Source organism: Ambystoma mexicanum, chromosome 11, assembly GCF_040938575.1.
Source record: "Ambystoma mexicanum isolate Mex_15411 chromosome 11, UKY_AmexF1_1, whole genome shotgun sequence".
Taxonomy (NCBI): Eukaryota; Metazoa; Chordata; class Amphibia; order Caudata; family Ambystomatidae; genus Ambystoma; species Ambystoma mexicanum.
In genome coordinates, this window is record NC_090934.1 from 1,128,518,517 (window position 1) to 1,128,539,693 (window position 21,177).

General features: G+C 51.4%; 1 protein-coding gene and 1 long non-coding RNA gene across 3 annotated transcripts in view; one reads left to right on the forward strand and one right to left on the reverse strand.

Annotated features, from left to right (window-relative positions):
• Nucleotides 1-21,177, reverse strand: part of LACTB (lactamase beta) — a 1,309,212-nt gene that overhangs the window by 1,143,053 nt on the left and 144,982 nt on the right. The gene's annotated exons all lie outside the window — the stretch shown is intronic.
• LOC138504182 (uncharacterized) overlaps nucleotides 14,457-21,177 on the forward strand; it is a 31,032-nt gene continuing 24,311 nt past the window's right edge. Inside the window, exon 1 of the long non-coding RNA XR_011279789.1 lies at nucleotides 14,457-14,599. This is a non-coding gene — a long non-coding RNA (uncharacterized lncRNA). The remainder of the gene's footprint in view (nucleotides 14,600-21,177) is intronic.

Consider the following 21,177-nt stretch of genomic DNA (forward strand, 5'->3'; position numbering starts at 1 on the left):
GAAAAGAAATGTATCAGTTTTGTTTCTGATCTGTCTTTCGTAGTAGTAACCAATCACTGATCTCTGCGTCATACTGACCACAGCCAATGACTGCCCTCTACCTAAGCCCCGCCTCTGGCAGCCATCTTCAGATTTGGTAGCACGTGAAGTGGCAGTATGACCAAGTGAAGAGCCGCAGAGGGGTAGGCGGGAGGGTTTGCATGTGAATCCATGCCAGACCCATGCTGGAGAACAACAGTTACAGGTAAGTAACTTGTTCCTTCTCCAGCATGGGGTCTGGCATGGATTCACATGCTCATGAATAAAGAATACATAGCAGTACACACATGCACAACCACGGGAGGTGGCAAAGGCTCAACATTAAGCATTACATCAAACTCAACATTAAGCAAATCTTACCTCCTCACCAGGCTCACCTTAGGCGAACAGGTTGCGCAGCACTGCTTGGCCGACCCTGGACTCCTCCCTGGAATCCCGATCGACGCAGTAGAATTTCATGAAGGTGTGCGTCGACCTCCAAGTAGCAGCCCTACAGATGTCCAGCAAGGGCACACCAGATAGGAACGCCGTGGTAGCTGCGATCGCTCTGGTGGAATGGGCTCTCGGATGGCCAGGCAGCGGTCGGTTTGCCAACCGATGACAGTATATGATACAGCCAGAGAGCCATCTGGAAATGGAAGCCTTCGAGAGAGCCTTCCCCTGATTGACAGGTCCAAAGTTCACAAAGAGTAGTGACGTCTTCCGAAAACACTTCGTGCGGTCCACGTAGAACTTCAGCGCTCTAGCCACATCCAGCGAGTGCAAAGTCCTTTCAGCCGGCGACGAAGGCGACGGGAAGGAAACACGCAACACCAAGGGTTCGTTGAGGTGGAAGTCCAACGGCACCTTGGGCATGAAGGAGGGGTGCGTCCTGAGCCCTACCCTCGTGTCGTGAAAAGTCAAGTACGGGGGCTTGCAGGAAAGGGCCTGGATCTCTCCCACCCGGCGTGCGGAGGTGATGGCCACAAGAAACGCTGTTTTCCACGACAAGAACTTCAACGGAGCAGAGTGCAGAGGCTCGAACGGAGGTCCCATGAGCTTGGTCAGCACCACGTTGAGCTCCCACGCCGGGGCTGGAGCCTTCACCGGCGGGAACGATCTGAACAGTCCCTTCATGAACTCTTTCACCAGACGATGAGACCACAAAGACGTCCGTCCCGTGGTTCTGGTGTATCGGGAGATCGCAGCAAGATGAATCTTGATGGACGCGTGCGCCAGTCCAGCTTTGGCCAGCGTCAGTAGGTACGGCAGTACTTGGGGAGCCGTAATCCGTAGAGGGTTAATCTTCTATGCGTGGCACCAGACAGAGAACCTCTTCCATTTGTGTCCGTAGCATTTAAGAGTTGAGGACGCCCTGGCCTTTGCAAGAACCTCTCTGCAGTCGGCCGGTATGTCGTATCCTCCAAACTCTAACGCTGCAGGAGCCAGGCCTGCAAGTTCAGCGACTTCGGGTCGTGATGGAGGATGGCGCCTCCTTCCCTGGAGAGAAGATCCGCGTGCACTGGGAGCTTCATTGACGGGGACGCTGACAAGTCCAGAAGGTCTGGGAACCATATCGGCCACGCAGGTGCGACGAGGATCATCCTGCACCGTGACCTCTTCAGCTGGTTGATGAGCCGGATCAGCAATGGCAATGGAGGGAACGCGTATAGAAACAGGCCCTCCCAGGGGAACGAGAAAGCATTGCCCATGCTCCTCGGCTGGGGAAACCTGCTGGCGAACCTCCGGCACTTGGAGTTCGTCGCCGTCGCGAACAGATCGATCTGGGGTGTGCCCCACCGTCGGAAGAGGCGGTCCACTAGATCCTGTCGTAGTTCCCACTCGTGGCACGAGCGCAGCTCCCTGCTGAGTGAGTCGGCGATGGTGTTTTTTATCCCTGCCAGATGAAACGGCACCAGAAACATCCCTTGGGCGACGGCCCAATGCCACAGATCCTGCGCCTCCCTGGACAGGGCTGGGGACCTGGTTACGCCCTGTTTCCTGATGTAGAACATGGTGGTGGTGTTGTCTGTGAAGATCCTCACCACCTTGCCCTTGAGGGACGGAAGGAAGGACCTGAGGGCCCAAAACACTGCACGGAGCTCCAGGATGTTGATATGGAGGGACTTCTCCGTCGGGAGCCAAAGGCCTCTCGCGTGCAGATTTTCGGTGTGCGCTCCCCACCCTTCCAGGGAGGCATCCGTGGTCACTGTCTCCTGGTGGCCAGGGGTCTGGAAGTCCATGCCCGCCGTCAGATGCGCACGGGTGCCCCACCACCGGATCGCTCGTCGGAAACTCTCGTCGAGTGTGATCCTCTCCTCGAAGCTGCTCGTCGTCTGGATCCAGCGCGCGTCCAGGAACTCCTGCAACGGGCGCATCCGGAGCCTGCACAGGGGGATGAGGTAAATGCAAGAAGACATCATTCCGAGGAGGGACTTGATGGACCTCACTCTGGCCGCGTCCGCAACCAGCATCCGCTGCACCTTGCCCAAAATGTCCCTCGTCCTTTCCTCCGACGGAGAGGCCAGAAGCGACACTGTCGAGCTTCGCTCCCAGAAACAGTGAGTCTTGCGCGGGCACCAGGTGGGACTTGGCGTAGTTTATGGAGAATCCCAGGTCCGTGAGAAGTTGGACGGTCCTTGCCGTGTGTTCCACGGCGAGCTCCTTCGTCTTCGCTCGGATGAGCCAGTCGTCCAGGTAGGGGTAGACGTGGATCCCCTCTCGGCGCAGCTGCGCCGCCACCGGTGCGAGGCACTTGGTGAACACCCTGGGTGCCGACCTCAGTCCGAAGGGAAGGACTCTGAACTGATAGTGACGCCCTTGGACCACGAACCTGAGAAACTTTCGGTGTCCCTTTAGGATGGGAATATGGAAGTAGGCATCCTCCAAATCCAACGACGACAGGAAATCGCCCTCCTCCAGCTGACCCAGGACGTGTTGGAGGGTGACCATCTGGAACTTCTGTGCCTTGATGAATTTGTTCAGTCGTCGTAGGTCCAGGATGGGACGCCATCCTCCCGTCTTCTTCTTCACGTGGAAGTATCTTGAGTAAACTCCGGAGCCCCGAAGCCTCTTTGGGACGAGCTCGATGGCGCCCTTCTTGAGCATCGCCTTTACCTCCAAGAGAAGTTGAGGGACGTGATGTTCTTTCCTGGCCACAGGGGGGACGCGCGGGCACCTCTTTAGAAACTCGAGCGACTGACCCTGGGCTAGGGCGTCCAGCACCCAACGGTCGGTGGAGATGGACTCCCACACGCTGACTAAGCTCGCCAGCCGGCCTCCCACCGGCTCCCACCTTGAGCTTCGGTGGGGGCCCGACCCCACGGCCGGTTCAGTCCTGCTTCGACGAGGCTTTGCCGCCTTGACCTCCTTGGCGACGACGGCGGGGTCCGCTGACTTGCCTCGTCCCCTGTAAGCTTCCTGCGATGACGAACAGGCCGCTTGATGGTAGGTGGAAAATCCGCCGCCGGAACCTTTGGAGGCACCCTGTTTGCCTCCGCCGCTCCGAAAGGGCGGCCGCCGTTGCTGGAGAACCCCAAGAGCCCGGGCCGTCTCCGTGTCTGCCTTGATGGCTTGAAGGGAATCGTCCACTGTTTTCCCAAACAGGTTGTTTCCGTCGAACGGCATGTCCAAGACTCTGGTCTGCACGTCCTGACGGAAGTCAGTAGCCTTGAGCCATCCACGCCGCCTAAGGCACACGCCGTTGCCCAACTGGCGAAATCCAGTGTCAGCGATGTCCGTCGCAATCGTAATGGCGTGGTCCGACGCCACCTCTCCTTCCTGCAAGATCTCTAGGGCATCCGCCCTCTTGTCATCCGGTAGGAAGTCCAGCAGGGGGGCCAGTTTGTACCACAACTCCCTGTCGTAGCGGGCTACGATAGCCAAGGCTTTGGCCGCCTTAATCGTCGCCGCTGCAGACAAGATGACCCTGCGTCCCATCGTATCCAATTTCTTTCCCTCGCCGTCCGGCGGGGAGGTCGACGTAGAGGCCGCGCCCCCCCCCCGCTTTCTTCCTGGCCGCCGCGGAGACGACCGAGTCCGGGGTCGGCTGTGCCTGTGCTTCTTCTCGTACCGATCCCTTCTAGCCGGCGTCGTGGATGGGTTCTTGAGGAGGGCGAGGCCCTCATCCCAAATGTCGTCCAGTAGAGGTACGGAGAGGACCGTCTTCCTCTTGGCCTCGCGCCGTTGATAAAGGAAACCCTTCTTCTCTTCCGGGCAGAGCTGGAAAAGCTCGGATGCTCTGGTGATCATGGAGTGAAACGATCCAATCTCGTCGGGCGGGGAAGCCAGGGTGGGAGGGGACGACGGGAGATCCTCGTCGTAAACCTCGTCGTCTGTACCCGTCGCGGCCGTGTCAGTCCCCGTATCATCCCCACGAGTCGTGGACGGGGAGGAGGGCTGAACAGGGCGCGATGGCTGAAAAGGAGGTGGAGGATGAATCATTCTTCCCTTAGGGGGAGGGCTCCCAGAAGGGCCTGGCTCCGGGTCCCCCGTCGGGAGCGGTACCTCCGCTGGTGGTAACGGCAGTCTCGTCCTTATCTCCGAGCATAAGGACTGTACAGCCAACAAAATGGCCGCCGAGTTGTCTTGCGGCACTGGTTGAGGGGAGTCCGACGGGCGGTCAGGGGCCCTGTCGGCACCCTCGACGTTATCGTCGTCTCCTACGTCGGGGTCCCTCCCGACGGGCTGGTCTTCTTCCACGCCAACGCCGTGGCTTAAGACTTCGATTAGCTCTTCCTCAGAGGTTGAGGCCGAATCCACGATGACCCCCTGCCCCCCCTTTTTCTTCTCCGTCGGAGGTTTCACGGGGGTCAGGTGGCAGGGAGACTGAGCCCCGAGGTCGCCACCACTGGTGTAGCCTCCACAGGCTGAGCCAGGGCCGCCGCGACTGTCTCGATAGAGGCCTTGGCCAGATGGATCAAGGCTTTCACCACCTTAGGTGCGCTCACCGCCTTCTCCTTGGGGGGAGGGTCACTGCCTCGCTCTCCCTCCGATGGGGCCTTCGAGCTCGACCGGGGCCTCTCCAGGAGCTTCGCCGGGTGCTCGGCCTTCCTCTTACCCGAACCAGAGCGTTGGCTCGTGGTTGATGGTGCCGGGGAGGATGCGCCCTGCCTGGCGCCCGTAGAGCCCGACCGTTCGGCGCTCCTGGTGCCAGCGGACTCGCGGTGCTTGGCCTTGTGTTCGACCCCCGTCGCCGGGGCGTCCTCAAAGGTCTTAGAAGACCGCTCGGATTTCTTCTTCTCGCCCGACGGGCTCTTCCCTTCCAGCCAGTTGGCGAGACGTCGATGGCGGTCCTTCATGGTCTGCTCCGACATATTGCCGCAAAACGCACAGTCCTTCTCCACGTGCGTCTTGTCCTCATGTAGGCAGTAAAGACAAAAGGAGTGTTCGTCCTCCTTAAAGACATTCTGAAACTGGCATCCAGGGCAGACCCTGAACAGCTTTCCGGGCGTCGAGCTTCCCTTCTCCTGGGCCATGTCCGAGATGGGCCTGAGAAACTTCTGGAGTCCTCCAAAAGCGTGGCTCGACGAAATCTTCACCCTTGAGGGGCGTAGACGAATCCGACATGGGTCCCCGTTGATCGGATGAAGAAACGGTGGAGCTTGAGGCTCTTTTGACCGAAAAAAATCAAAGTTTTTGCGAAAAAAACGTGAAAAATTAGCACTAACGCTCGAGAGCAATAGCACGAGGATCCCAACACTTGAACGTGCAGTAAAAATCTTAAGATGGCTGCCAGAGGCGGGGCTTAGGTAGAGGGCAGTCATTGGCTATGGTCAGTTTGACGCAGAGATCAGTGATTGGTTACTACTACGAAAGACCGATCAGAAACGAAACGGATACTGGTTTTTTCTTTACCGAGGATTCCCAGCCTGACGACGGGGAATATTCATGAGCATGTGAATCCATGCCAGACCCCATGCTGGAGAACCAGAACGTGGAGCCAGACTAGGGGACCTTTTCCCCGAAGGACGCTTCATCACTATGGTCGAACTACAGGAGAGAACAGGCAAAGGCCTGATCCCGACATTACAGTATCATCGTCTAAAGGCGTCATGCAAAGCAATCTGGCCATAATTTCCTGCAGAACCCCCGGTACACAAGCTCCTCGCAGATATTCTCACACCGGAAGGGTGCAAAAGCGGCATCTCCGAAATATACAAGAAAGCACAAATGTACACCCCCTCGGCCAACGCAATGCCAACCAAGTGGGAAGAAGACCTTAACATTCAAATCAGCAAAAAATGGACACATTACTGCAGATATACTAAAACCATCTCTATCAACACCAATTTCCGCCTAATTCAATACAAAATCCTAAACCAACTGCACATCACCCCAAAGAAAGTTGCCAAATTCGACCCCACCAAACAACCAGGGTGCCCTAAATGCGGGGCAAGTGAAGCGGACGTGATACACATGTATTGGAACTACCCACCGATTCACCAGTTCTGGAAAGATGTAGCAGAAAAGATAAGCGACATACTGAATATCCATATACCGGCAGCCCCGCAGAAATACCTATTCAGAGACATTGGAAAGGCTTCAACTAAGACCTGCAGACTGTTCGCAGTGGCGGGAGCGGTAGCGGTAGCCAAGAGGCAAATACTCCTGAAATGGAAGTCTAGCTCATCCTCCACGGTCCAAACATGGCTTAGACATCTGGCTCTCACGCTGGAAAGCGAGGAGATGTATGTGCAAGGGATACAACCCCACTCCAGACCCAAAGACATATGGGCCCCATTGCGAACATACCTACAAACCCAGGCATCAAGCTCAGACTAAGAGGACAACTTGAAAGAGTGATAAACTGTAATTTCCAATTAACAAAGCCACTCAAATTAGCATTATTCACCCAAATGTTTGACTACATTATGTCTGTTTATTGCCAAAATGCCATGTCAGAATTAAATAAAGGTTTTTAAAAAAAATAATAGAATGCACAACATGTCAGACATACAGTTCAGGTATGACCCTCAGAACATTGCAAGGAACACTGCCACGCCCATCAGGGCCGTTCGAGAATTACACATGGACTATGCCGACATGTGGGAACGATGGAACGGAGCAAGGCATCTCATAGTTGTGATGTGCCCCTTCTCACGTTGGGTTGAAGCAGGAACCTGTGTGCACCCAGGCGCCAAATGCGCAGCCAAGTTCCTGGTGAGGGAGGTATTCCCAAGGTGGGGGATATGTGATGTGATGCGTTTAGACAAGGGCACTCACTTTGTAAATGACCTCTTCAGAGAAGTGACCACATTGTTAGGTGTAAAACATAAGCTCTGTTTGATTGATCACCTGCAAGCCAACGGCATGGTAGAAACGATAACCGGCCTCCTCAAGAGTAGACTGTCTAAATCATGTCAAACCCTCAAGAAAAATTGGGAATATTGATTGCCTCTAGCACTGTTCTAGCTCAGAAAACACAGCCAAGTAAGGACCACCATTCGAGCCCACATGAAATAGTTACGGGAAGGCGCATTCAAATGCCACTGTCCCCAGTAAGAAGAGCATCAGACGCTCACAGAACTGCCACAGTGCTAGGTTACGAATTTAAGTAATATCTCACCCAACTGACATGAGCTGTTCGGAGCATAGAGAAACAAATAGCGCCTCCATTTACACGAGAAAACAAAACTGATACACACCAGCACCGGACAGCCCAACAGTACAGCTAATGCCCAGTGAAAGCGTATACATGCGCAGTTTCGTGAGGAGATGGAACTCCCCACGATTCCATGGCCCCTATGAAGTTATTTATTGCACACCCTCTGCAGTAAAAGTGAAGGGGTTGAAGTAGTACTGGGTACATCTTTCAGATGTAAGAAAGGCACATGAGAGCACAGTACCCCATGCTGAACACTCAAGAGCAAGATAGTGCAGTACGCAAAATAAAAATAGTTACTAGATCAATGAAACAAAAAGAAATGTAAATGAAGAAATTGAGTATTAAGAAAATAAAATTATATATCTCTCTTTTTCATACTGTTCTAGTAAAGAAATCTATTCTACTTCGTTATTGTACTTCCACACAGTTAAGGGACTACAGAAATGTAAAAGGGAATAATAATGGTTTATTATGGAATGAGAAGACAAGACGTGATTTATTTTTGTGTACCTACTCATTCATATAGCCCCTTCAGGTGGAAGCATGGCAGAAAAGAGGGCCCCCACTAATTACACCACAAATGTAGATAGTGATAGGGGAGAAATGAGTGCTGCTATGAGTGTGGCCTCTATTTTGTGGCCATTGTTTTTTCTGTGATGTGACTTTTGCCTAGGTATGTACTGGAGCATCACCTTTATATTGGGTGATATAAAGGAGGGGGGGGAATACATTTAATACAAGAAGGGTCAAGCCTCATTTGGAATGGGTTCAAAGTAATGTGGGCCCACAATGCTTCTTTAAATGCCAATCTCACCACACTGCACAAAATCCAAACTATCAAAACCCCCATTTTAACATACGGTGCTATGGGTTACGATGTTGATAACGTATCCAATGAGTATAATGTTGATGATCCTATGTTCGGTGTTCTGGGATCGCCATATGTAAATATGCACACAACTGAAGAACCTACCTCAGATGGCGAGAATATGCACTTTAAACCCTATGTCCCAACCACACAGATGTATCCAGTGTCACAATCTTGGCAGAGTGGTAGCAAACAAAATGATGAAACATGGACAGACATTTTTCATGTACGATATCAAAAGGTGAAAAAGATACACAATGGTTAAGGGGGGGAATAAGAGATGGAAAAGGGGGGCGAAAGAAGGGGTTATGATGCATACCATGGCCTGGGATTAGACTAAGTAGAAGACCCCCGCCACCCAATAAACGGTATTCAGACATGAGTGCCACCGCTAAACAGGCAACCAATAAGAGCTGTTCCGTTTGGTCTCCGATACCCCATGCCTCTGGCACGCCCAAAGTTCTCATACCCCAAGAAATACCTTTGTCGGATGCTCAGTGTCTAGTTCATCTAGTTTTATGTAGGATTCAAAGTACCTTCCAAGCACACACTGCAACAATACAAATGCTGCAGAAGAAGACGTGCACCAGACCACCACAAGGGGTAATGTGTGAAAGAACTATTTTTTATTATTAAAGGGACAACGTTCATAGAAAATAAATGGCATGAAGAGGCAATCACATGCAAAGCTGAAGCACTGCGAGGACTGATGGAAGAAAACTTCCAATGGGTCAAACGAATATGCACTCCAACATGGTCTCAACACATTGCCAAACTCACATGGGTGACAGCGCTGTAAAAACTGATCAAAATACAAAAAGAAATCCAGCACAAACTTTGTTTTCATGGCAAGGGGAGAATGCCGATGGGCTCGAACAAACATTGCAATAAGACAATCATCCTTCCAGATACGAAAAAGGGCACAGCAGCATTAATGGACACTTAGTGGGTGTGTGGCAAACAGGCGTACCTACACCTCCCACCATCATGGAGAGGTACCTGCGCCATGGCCACATTGCATTCAGCACTGATGATGATCCCAGAGAGCCATGTCCAATGGGGGGGGGGTGCCAACTGAAACGTCGCTGGCACCCCAACCAGCAACCAAAGAGCCCTCTGCATACGACATCCTGTCTGAAGATGAATTACAGGACAGAGTGTCCCGCAAACGAAGATCGTCCAACTATATTTCCAGCAAATCCTCAGACCTTTTGGCAAAGATTCCTGATCAGTACAAACTTCAATTCCGCAGAAAACTTTCTTCGCCTCTCTTCTAGTACCAGGCATTCAGGCACGAACGAACTCCAAATGGCTGCAAATCGTGCTCTGGGAACTGATCCAGCTGGCCAACGACACTGAAGAAGGGTTCAACGTGATCAAAGTGGAACTTCGAGCCCTGCAGTTGATGACCATGCAAAACCAGTACGTCCTAGGACCTACTCACAGCAATGGACGGCGGTGTTTGCCGAAAAATTGGGAGTGCATGCTGTACATTCGTACCTTCTGCTGATGCCGACAATGGGACCCCATTGCACGTGATCTAGGCAGTGCATAACCTGGGTGAAAGGATGTTAATGTTAATGGATATTGGTACCGCGCACTATCACCACCGGAGTGGTCCCCTGGCACTCTGGCAGCTCTGAGAAAGGGAGAAAGGGGGTAGTTAGTGGGAATAAGCTGGAAAAGTGCAAGAGAGCAGTGATGTGCTGACGGCAGAAAGGGTGGGGGGGGGGGGGATATCGAACCCAGCAACTGGTTCGATGACATTTTCAACTGGATACCTTCCTTGTTCAGCACAATTATGAAAAATGTTGTCCCACTTATTGTTTTTCTGTTACTAATTTTTTGTGTGTGCTAGGTAGGGGTCCGATGTTGTGGAAAATCAATGCCTAGTTCTGCAATGATGATGACAATGGGTCAAGCGACAAGGGTACAAATAAATTAAGGATGCACAAATACAGACAGGGGAGTCTGGTCCCTCCAAATATCGCATGACAGCAGTGTATCGTTATCCAGGTGACAGGGTGGACAACCTGCATCACACCACAATCAAGGAACCCCAGGAATTACAGTGGTATAAGGAAGTGTGGGTGGACCTGGATGGGGATGCGGGAAATTACATGATCTGCACCCCTGATGAGTATGCTAGAAGGGGCCAGAGTTTGCGAGGTGTATGCAGAGCATGGATGCCAATAAAGGGGACACCGACTTGGGACGACGCAGTGATGGAGGCGGAATACTATCGGAATGAAAAGAATACTAAAAATGTGTTTGTTACTTTAGATGTAACGAAAGTGGGGAATGTAAGGAAGGAAGGGGCCGATTCAGGCCAACCTACATTCTACGCGAAAAGGACCACTTGCTCTTGTACTAGTGGGGGACGCCTCCATTATCCTTCTGCAGCCATGGGGAATAAGGCCCTGGCAGAGGCAGAGGTTGGGGCTATTGCAAGAAACACTTGGACTCCATTTTGTGTGCCCTCGATTCCATCATTGGACTAGGCCGTATTCTAGCACTAGGAAGCCTCCTCTCCCCTCAGCAGCACCGCGCACAGCAAACACCAACAGCCCACACCTTTTTCCACCGTTGCCTTCATGTATCTCGTCACTCTTCCTCTGAGATCACTGTCCTGTGTGTGACCGAGGCGAACCATGACTTGTAGCTCATCCATCTCCACAAACCTGCTCCTGCACCCCTCACCCCTCACCCCTGCTGTTAGAAAATGACAGCTTGCTCAACCTTGTTCCCCTCCAAAGGTATTCTCTTGATTTAACAGAAGGGTGACCCTGCTGTGCTGCCCACCCTAGAGTACCCCCAATAAACCCAGACCCCTCTCACAGTATATTCTGTCCTAAACTAACATGTGTCACTCCATTCCCTTCCCGGTCTGATGTGCCAGACCAGACAGCTATCAATCCCAGCCCCCAGGTTACCGTAGGGGCAAGCCCCTCACTCCCTTCACCTCATGAAGGACCTAAAGTGGGATGATGCCGACATACATGTACACTTTATAGGCCTCTAAGATTTATTCAAAGGTATATTGATGCTCATTGTTGATTGCATGTCTAGAATAAGCATGTAGATTAGATAGTGGGGTCCAGCCGCCTCTCCGACCTGGTCTAACCTTCACCTCGCACGGGCTGGCCCAGCTGAATCATGTGATGTCCAACCACCTGCCAAGTCATCAGCCAATCCCGTGGAGCCGGCCCATAAAGAACCATATGCGCACCTCCTTTCTAACCAATGAAACTGTAATTTGTAGCCTGTATAGAATTCATCACTGATGACACTGTAACCCTTTAAAACATATTGTATCTGTATTGTTTGCCAGAGCGCTCTCCAGGCAGCAGATTTCTCTGGATGCTGAATCTTATATAAAAACCTTGAAAACTCCCAATCCAATCTCTTGGTCTCATTTCCTACTGGGATGTGTCCTTTATTCTGAGTCTTTGTTGGTAATATGGGGAGTGAGCACCTTTGACAGTTAAAAGTGCACTTTTGCCTAATCCCGAGTGCTTGAAGTTAAAACTTCAACCTTGCAGAGGCCCTAGACCATGCCCTGGTCGAACTTTTTCAGCTCTGCCTGGGGCTCGAAGTGTCCGTGGAATGCGCACCTGCCGGCGGAGCACACCCCTATATAAGGCCACAGCCCCACTACTGCACCTCATTGTGTTTTTAGCTCACCGGGACAGAGCACTGCCTACATTGCTGTTTCTGGTGTGCTGCTGTTCATTGGCTATGGCATACATGGCTGCTGCCTCAGCACCACCACCACCACCACGATCACCATCTGAAGGGCCTGGATAGGGGAAACAGGCGTGGTGCTGCGGAGGTGGAATCAAGAAGACAAAGCGGATGAGGTAGTGGAAGTCACTACTACCAGCTGCCAGCGCGAATCTTGGGTGTGGAGGCCAGTTACCACCGTTGGGAGAGGGGGTAACCTAGGCGCATGCGGCTAAGTTTCGATGCACTGCTACTCAGTCGCGGAAAGCCTGGGCTGTATAGCTACGGAACAACCTCCATGCAGCGACACCCAAGGTCGATCCACAAGGCAGCAGTTTGGAGGGTCGTCCCTTTCGAAGGCGGTAGCAGGTTGAGTTCCTCTGTCGCATCCTCAACATCTGCTCCTGTCACCACAAGAGACACTCCTGTGGGGCAGCACATCCCTGAACATGCCTCACATGCCATAAATAACGCAGTGGACCCTTGCCTTTCGAGGGTCACTGTACTCTATGTACTGTGACGCAGTACTCTGCAGGGGGGGCAGTTTCAAAGTGCTTTTGAGGCTACGGTCCGGCAGCATGAGAAATAGTGCCCCCTACCTAAGTGAGACCCACCCAACATCTTCCTCTCTCCACCTGCCCCTGTGGTTGGTGCCCCTTCCCTACCCTCCCTTCCTTGTGTGTCCTGTGTAAAAATGCCCAAAAGAAATAAAACAGCAAAAATTAAAAAATAACGGTTCTTTTCAGAGCCACCTTTCACAGTTCAAAAATAGACGTACCAAAAAAAGATGCAGGCCTCTGCGGAGGTCCACAGACATCTATAAAGTGTGGGTGGTGGCAGCATCTAAACCATTGCACTATTTTGCGGGAGAAAGTGATAGCTCTGAACAGAGCCTTTGTTGTTTTTGAAAGTTTTTTTTCCAAGGTTTAGAATAAAGTAGTCCCACAATAGGATTGGGGTATTTTTATTTTATCGATTTGATAAAAAAAACACCTAAGGATTTTTGGTCAGGAATACTTGACTGTCCTCCAAGTGAAGCACTTCTTTCCTTCATTCGGTTTCCATAGAAGCCAGATTTTCCTTTTAAAAACCCACTGTGACCGTGGTGTTGAAGGGTGGGTACAGTTAATACACGATAGACCAGGAGTCCTCGTATCGATTTCTTTTTTTCTTCTTGTTTTATTTTTGTCTTAATGTTTTAAAGTTTTAAGTCCCTGTGTCATAAATACACAGTGAAAGTCCTTGATCAGTCCTTTTTCTTGTTTTATGGCAAGATCAAACTGTAGTCTGGCATTTTTCATTCAATTTGGCTGCACAGGTACAGTGTTATGATGAGCCGAACGGTTTCAGTGGTAAGGACCACTTTCATCAGGGCGGAGACAGCTGATAATTAATAACGCCGATGTTGTAAAGTAGCTGATTCTAGCTTGTTTGTTCAAAAGGACCTGCCTGTATGGGGTACAGAGCGGGAAGAGGACAGGTGCTGACAAAGTTCAGCCGTGTGCAAGGTCACCTAGATAAAGACCATATATGGTTTTAATAGACCTAGGTACCTATTTTTATGACAAACTTTTTCAAAACACCCATTTCTTAATGTTAAAAATGTTCACAAAGAACATATGTACATATAAATGCATAACTGTATTTATGCATATTGTACATGTACCAGCCAAGTGGTTCAAAAGACACAAGGGTGCTATACCCTCTATGTAAACACTCAGCAAAATCACAGCTCAGTGGATGTCTGGTGGTATTTGCTGGTAAATCAGCAAAAGTATTAATTCAAACGGATAACACAGTATACAAATGAGAAAAGGCATGAGAAAAGTATCTGACCCGTTTCACTTCTTTTCTTGTTTTAATGGGTCATGCAGAAAACAGAGCCTTTCCGCAGTTTAAAGGCGCACTAGAATAAGAATGAAAATAAAAATGAAGGGGATCTTAGTGAGCCTGTACGTATAGAGTCGGATTGTAAAGGTATTCAGGGAAATACCGTTCATGTGGTCACGGTGCTTACCTGAGTTTGCATGTAAACTCTTCCTGCAGCACGGTGTAAGGTCGAAATCTGCTCAGCCATCGAAAAATGCTTAGGGTGCTACTGCGCATGCGCTGTGTTGGTGAGCATGCGCAGTAACGACTGGCAGGAAAGCATTTTTCGACGCGCAATTTCGCCCAAGATAGCGCATTGATAGCCCATTTTCCAACGTTACACGGGCCTGTTAAGAGATCTCCCTTCCCTCCCAGGGAGATGCAGAGTGAGAGGGAGGCAAATCCGAGGGGAAGCGAACTGGCAGATAGCCGGAGGAAGCTGGTTCACCGCCTATGTTTACACTCTGCAGAGGCGATGCCGTTTGATCCCCTCCCTTTTCCCCTTCAGCTGACAGGTAGGAAAAGGAGCACCTGAGGGTGGGGGAGTGGTTATGCAGAGCATTCGGGTGCTTTTAAACTCGAGTCCCGTTCTGGTTTGTTGTCCCCCCTGCCCCCCGCCAGTGTCGCCTTGTCCCCCTGCCAGTGTCTCCCTGTCCCCCCCTTCCCCCTGCCAGTGTCTCCCTGACCCCCTCCCCCCTGCCAGTGTCTCCCTGTCCCCCCTTCCCCCTGCCAGTGTCTCCCTGTTCCCCCTGCCAGTGTCTCCCTGACCCCCTTCCCCCTGCCAGTGTCTCCCTGTCCCCCCTTCCCCCTGCCAGTGTCTCCCTGTGCCCCCTGCCAGTGTCTCCCTGTCCCCCCTTCCCCCTGCCAGTGTCTCCCTGACCCCCTTCCCCCTGCCAGTGTCGCCCTGTCCCCCCCTTCCCCCTGCCAGTGTCTCCCTGCCCCCCCTTCCCCCTGCCAGTGTCTCCCTGTGCCCCCTGCCAGTGTCTCCCTGTCCCCCCCTTCCCCCTGCCAGTGTCTCCCTGTCCCCCCTGCCTCCCGCCAGTGTCTCCTTGTCTCAACGCCAGTGTCTCCTTGTCTCCCTGTGCCCCCTGCCAGTGTCCCCCCCGCCAGTGTCTTCCTGTCCCCCCTGCCAGTGTCTTCCTGTCCCAACGTCAGTGTCTCCCTTGCCCCCTGCCAGTGACTTCCGCTCCCGCCAGTGTCTTCCTGTCCCAAAGCCAGTCTCTCCTTGTCCCCCCTGCCCCCGCCAGTGTCTCCTTGTCCCCCCTGCCCCCCGCCAGTGTCTCCTTGTCCCCCCGCCAGTGTCTTCCTGTCCCCCCTGCCCCCGCCAGTGTCTCCTTGTCCCCCCTGCCCCCCGCCAGTGTCTCCTTGTCCCCCCTGCCCACCACCAGTGTCTTCCTGTCCCCCCTGCCCCCCGCCAGTGTCTCCTTGTCCCCCCTGCCCCCGCAAGTGTCTCCCTGTCCCCCCTGCCAGTATCTCCTTGTCCCCCCTCCAGTGTCTTCCTGTCCCCCCCGGCCCCCCGCCAGTGTCTCCTTGTCCCCCCTGCCCCCGCCAGTGTCTCCTTGTCCCCCCGCCAGTGTCTTCCTGTCCCCCCTGCCCCCGCCAGTGTCTCCTTGTCCCCACTGCCCCCCGCCAGTGTCTCCTTGTCCCCCCTGCCCCCGCCAGTGTCGCCTTGACCTACTGCCCCCGCAAGTGTCTCCCTGTCCCCCCTGCCCCTGCCAGTATTTCCTTGTCCCCCCTCCGGTGTCTTCCTGTCCCCCCCCGGCCCCCCGCCAGTGTCGCCTTGTCCCCCCTGCCTCCCACCAGTGTCTTCCTTTCCCCTCTGCCCCCCGCCAGTGTCTTCCTGTCCCCTCTGCCCCCCGCCAGTCTTCCTGTCCCCCCTGCCCCCCGCCAGTGTCGCCTTGACCTACTGCCCCCGTGTCTCCCTGTCCCCCCTGCCGCCGCGAGTGTCTCCTTGTCCCCCCCTCCCCCCGCCAGTGTCTTCCTTGTTTCCCTTCTTGTCTTCTCCTCCCACTCCCTCCCCTGCACTATCTTGTAGATAGTCACTTGTTTTGTTCCTCTCCTTACCGCTTTCCATTTCCCCCCCCTTACCTCCCCTCCTCCCCCCCTCCTCTTGTCACTCTTGCACTGCAACAATTGTCGTCGGGCATAGTAATGTTACTGCTAGTTTTGTCTCCTTTTCACCCCCCCTCACCTCTCCCTTATTGTTCCATGCACTTGTACTATCCGTTATGATTTGATAGTTATTTTTCACATTCTGACCTGTTTCAAGGACCTGTTTGAATGTAATTGTATTCTCCCATGTTCCCACCCTCCTTGAAGCGCTTTGAAACACATTGTGTATAGGCGCTATACAAATAATCAATCAATATGCTGTCACGTTGAGGGTTCTACTTCCCAGGTGAGGGTAAGCAAGGTGATGTTTAACTTTCCTCTCCCTGTGCACATAATTATAGGCTCTCTACATGAGCAATGCTACATAACTGTTTCCTCAGAGGGGGGCTGGCAGACTCACATAAAATAATAAACAGGCCATCGCCGATGGCTTTTAGAAGTGAAACTATGTCATTTACACTTCATAGCCATTTAAGACCCCCAGTGACCTCAAAAGGGCACTACTATGTGATACGAACTTTGTTAAAGGTATTTATATAGCGCACCGTCACCAACGGAATTGGTCCCCAGGTGCTCTGGCAGATCTGCAAATGAGAAGGTGGGATGCGTTAGTAAGGTGAAGAGGGACAAGGATAGTGAGAGGAGTGGTGTACTGTTGGCAGCTTCAACTCGGTATACACCGGGTGCTGAGCTTTGGTGCGGGTATCAGTCAGTCCGCATGTGCTGTAGGTGCGGCTTATGTGTTGTTGCAGTGTGGTGAAGTGTGTTCGGCTTGTGCGAGAGATGGTTGTGTGAGTTTTTTTAGAAAGATACGTATGCAGAGAATTTGAGCTTATATTGGTTAGTGGGTTATATGAAATTTAACATGCTAACATTCACGGTTCTGTTTAAGTGTAGTACTTGCTAATCTACATATTCCGTCCAAGTGTGGCACTTGCTAATCTTCCCAATAGTTATCTCGATGTAGGGCAGGATGATGATCTCCATTCTAAGTGTGGCACATGGTAACATTCAAGTTCCATCTAGGTGTGGCACGTGCTAACATTCACTTTTTCTATCTCTATGTGATGCAGGCTGATGTTAAGAATTCCATAAAAGTGTGGTATATGCTAACATTGGGAATTATGTTCGTAAGTAATGCAAAACAACATTTACAGTCCAGTCATGCGTAGATTTAGGTCGGAGGTCATACATTTCTCTAAATGTGCATGGTGTAAGCCTATGGCGGTGTACTTTAGCGAGAGGTATGGTAGAGTGGTGGGGGCTTTCTGGAGTAGAGTAATTGCTATACACCCTACCCAAGCCACAATTACAGTTTTAGTTGGTGTCTGTTGACTGCTTGCTTCAATGGCTTCCCCTGCTGACACCTGCAGACATGTCTTGGAGCCGCCCTTGTCCTTGGGGCCCTTAGCCGAAGGGGCTGCACGGGTAGGGGGCTGCTCTGTGGTGTCCTTGATGAGGGCGTGGTGCGACAATCAGGGCGGGGGGGCATTGAGGGAGGCGGGTAGAGGGATGTTCAGGAAGCGGGTTGGGAAGGGGAGAGGGACCACGCGCCGAATGCGCTCACCGTGCTTTTAAGCACAGGTGCAAAAACGATTTTGGAGGCCACAAGATGGCGCGGTCAGGGGGCACCTACCTGATCAGCATCTCACGTCCAGAATTAGGAAAAAGATGTTCATGAAAAGATCCTGTATATCAATAGGAAGGCTGTAAACGGCTACCTTTCACCCTGCGATTGAACCCACATTATCCCTTTATCTCTCCAGTATAGGGGTGTCACGGTATTAGTTTTATGACGGTACGATAACCTTCTTGCCAAATGACGGTATATCATGGTTATCGCGGTATAGCAGGTGGAGTTAACTAATCTTAACAAATATTTTCTAAAAGGTCATAAATTGACAGATTTATCATCTCAAACAAAATCATGCACCCAGGGCTAGAATTGGGCTTTTCAACATACTTTCCACTGAAATGACTTGCTTCCACCAAACACAAACACATGTGTGGAGAGGGGGAGGGGCCCTGCTACAACTGGCAAAGCAAACTAAATAGGTTTTCTTAAGTGGTCATTTAGACTTTTTGTTCCCCCCACTGGCTACTGGTGAAGATGAGCATGTTGCCATCTTGATAACCATGCCACAGATCAATGGAGGCTGATGGTAGTATACGCTTGTGCGCATACACACACACACACACACACACACACACACACTTTACGTTACAGCCTTTAGTTTACTTGCGGCCAAAAGGTTTTCAGAAATCACAGACATGTTACCCTTTGGTATGGCAGCAGGGAATACCGACAGATGTGACTTATTATATGTAAATTGAATGATAGAACCAGGGAAATCCCCCATTGCCATATGTTTAGAGAACATTATCCATTATAAATATATAAACCCCAAAGCCACCACCCCAAAGTAAACCCTTTTCCTTCTTGGCACTGTATCTATTCTTCCTATTGCTAACATATTGATTTTGTGCCAGGCACGTGTGGTTTATTGAATGGCATTAAAAACTGCTCCAACTGAAACTACTTGGCAGACGGCAGATCCAACAGTGTAAGACCAAGTCTGCGCAGCACTTGCTTACTGCAGCCTTTACAAATCAGATTGAAAAGTACACTTAATGGTATGAACGGTATAACGGTATAAACAATGTGACGGTTATTATTGTTCAATTAAGTGGTTCACGGTATCTTTAACGGTATACCGTTATACCGTTACATCCCTACTCCAGTATGACAAACAGTTTGGAGCAACACAGTGCAGCTAAGTGAAAAGGGGCATCAGCCCTCAGTAAACATTGGGCTGCTCTATGTTCACATTTAGAGATTCTGGAGAATGTTAGTGCAGCTACCGCACGAAGGGATGAAAGAAAGCACTGCTTCAACATGTGCACAGAATCGCCATCTGCAACACAATCTGTGGGGATTTCATGCTTTCTATGCATATGTTGACTCAGGCTTTCCTTATGGAGTCAAGTGGGGCCTGGGGGAGCCTATTGCATTTGTCTACTGCTCGTGTTTGTTTTCCTTTCCTCCTGTTTCATGTCTGCATGTATTTTAGTTTCTTTCCCTGGTGTTGTTAGCTTGTGACAATGGTTTTTTTGTGCTAGACTGCAGGCACCAGTGAGTCATTGATCATTTCCACGGGACTGCTGCTGCTGAAGTGTTTTCACATTGTCCCCCCCCCCTGCCCCCTCTCATGATTAAGTATAGGCTTATATAAAATGGGGACATTGTATTATATATACCAGCACACGAGAGAGAGAGTACATGTGTTCGGAGGGCTCCTGCAGGCTGCGAACCGCAGGGCCATTCCCCGCCTGCGAATACTACAGGCCCTGCATTCAGCAACAGATAAGTGCTTTTATCTAACAAGTCAGACTATTGGTTAATTCCGGAGTGTTTATTTGGATAGAACGCAAGCAGCGCTTGGGCAAGGCAGCGCTCTCGGGAGGAGCATTGTGTTCAGGGAGTAACTGAATAGAACGCAAGCAGTGTTTGAGCAATGTAACTCTTAAAGGCATTGGGAAGTGTATGGAGTACAGAGGTGCTCACAGCTGATAGCAACTTCCGATGCACAGTAGCATGAGTGGCGGAGAACCGGCACCACAAATCGACTGCATTTGCATGCTGTAGACCGCCAGTGGGCAGTTTTGGTAGCTTGTCAAGTGTTCTGTTATACTGTTCCGCAACACAAGCTCACACGTGCTTTTGATTTCTTTGTAGCGGCGCTCCGCTGGATCAAAGCGGCTTGAACATTGAGACCGCAGCTCATGGCAGCCGTACCCCGCTGCACGACACAAAGCTAAGTGCCATCTTGTTTCTTTAGTTAATGTGTGTTGGTTGTGAGTTCCAACAACCAACGCATTGCCTGTAACCAGTGGGTATATGATTGCAATGTACTAGTGAACCTGTTTAAGGTGTGCCGGTTGCGAGTTCAAACAATCAGCACAATGTGAGTGCGTACCAGTAACGCACCAGAGAATCCTAAAATACAATGTGCCAGGTATCAAAGCAGAATTACTAGGGCCGGAGAAGGCCAGACTAGGCAGGGCTTTGGGGGGCATAGTGTGCTAGTGTGCAGGAGTGGGTGGGCGGAGCATCAGCGATTTCAGGAACCCCAGTAGGGGGGCAACAAGTCAAACCTTTTCCCTGAATCCCCTTACCCATCCATTACCTCTTTCTGATCCTCTATCCGGTTTCCATAATCACCCCTACCTATCCAATCCAGCAGACCCTAACCCTCTTTCCGCGGCGGGTCACGGGGGCCTGAGATTGTGTACAATCCAGGCACCAAGATCCAATGGGGAGGCAGGTGTACGTGCTACCTTCGCCCAAGACCAAGAAACCTGACACCCAGTCACTAAGTCGAGTAACTTGAATTACTCATATGTCCTGTCCCCTTTCCTCCATCCTTGTGGGTGATTCCACCGATCAAGACAACCGGGTGGTGCTGTGACAACCTGCCTCAAGATTAAGAAGAAGCAAGAATGTTCACCAGAACCGCCTGACCGAACGCTGCATCCCACCTGGAACTGGTATCAAGGGAATAGTGCTTACAGAAAGCAGACAAAGTGGCTCAAGTAGCCGCCTTGCTAATGACTTCTGGAAAGACCTCGTCCGGGAGAGATACATCTTCAGCGCTCTCCAAGTCTAAGTAATGCAATACCCTTTCAGCACCGACGGCGGGTTTGGAAAGCACGCTGGCCGGCAGATTTCCTGGTTCAAATGGAACGGAGAGACCACCTTGGCCAAGAAGTTTGGATGAGTGCCCAAGATTACCTTGTCATTGTGGAAGGTGGTGAAGGGCTTGCACGACAGAGCCTGCAGCTCGCCGACTCTGCTTGCAGAAGTGAGCGCTACCAACAGTATTGCCTTGAGCGTCACCAGCCTGATGTTGACCAAGGCCATTGGCTTGAAAGATTTACGCTGTAAAGCCGCCAGAACCACGCTGAGGTCCCAGACCGGGTG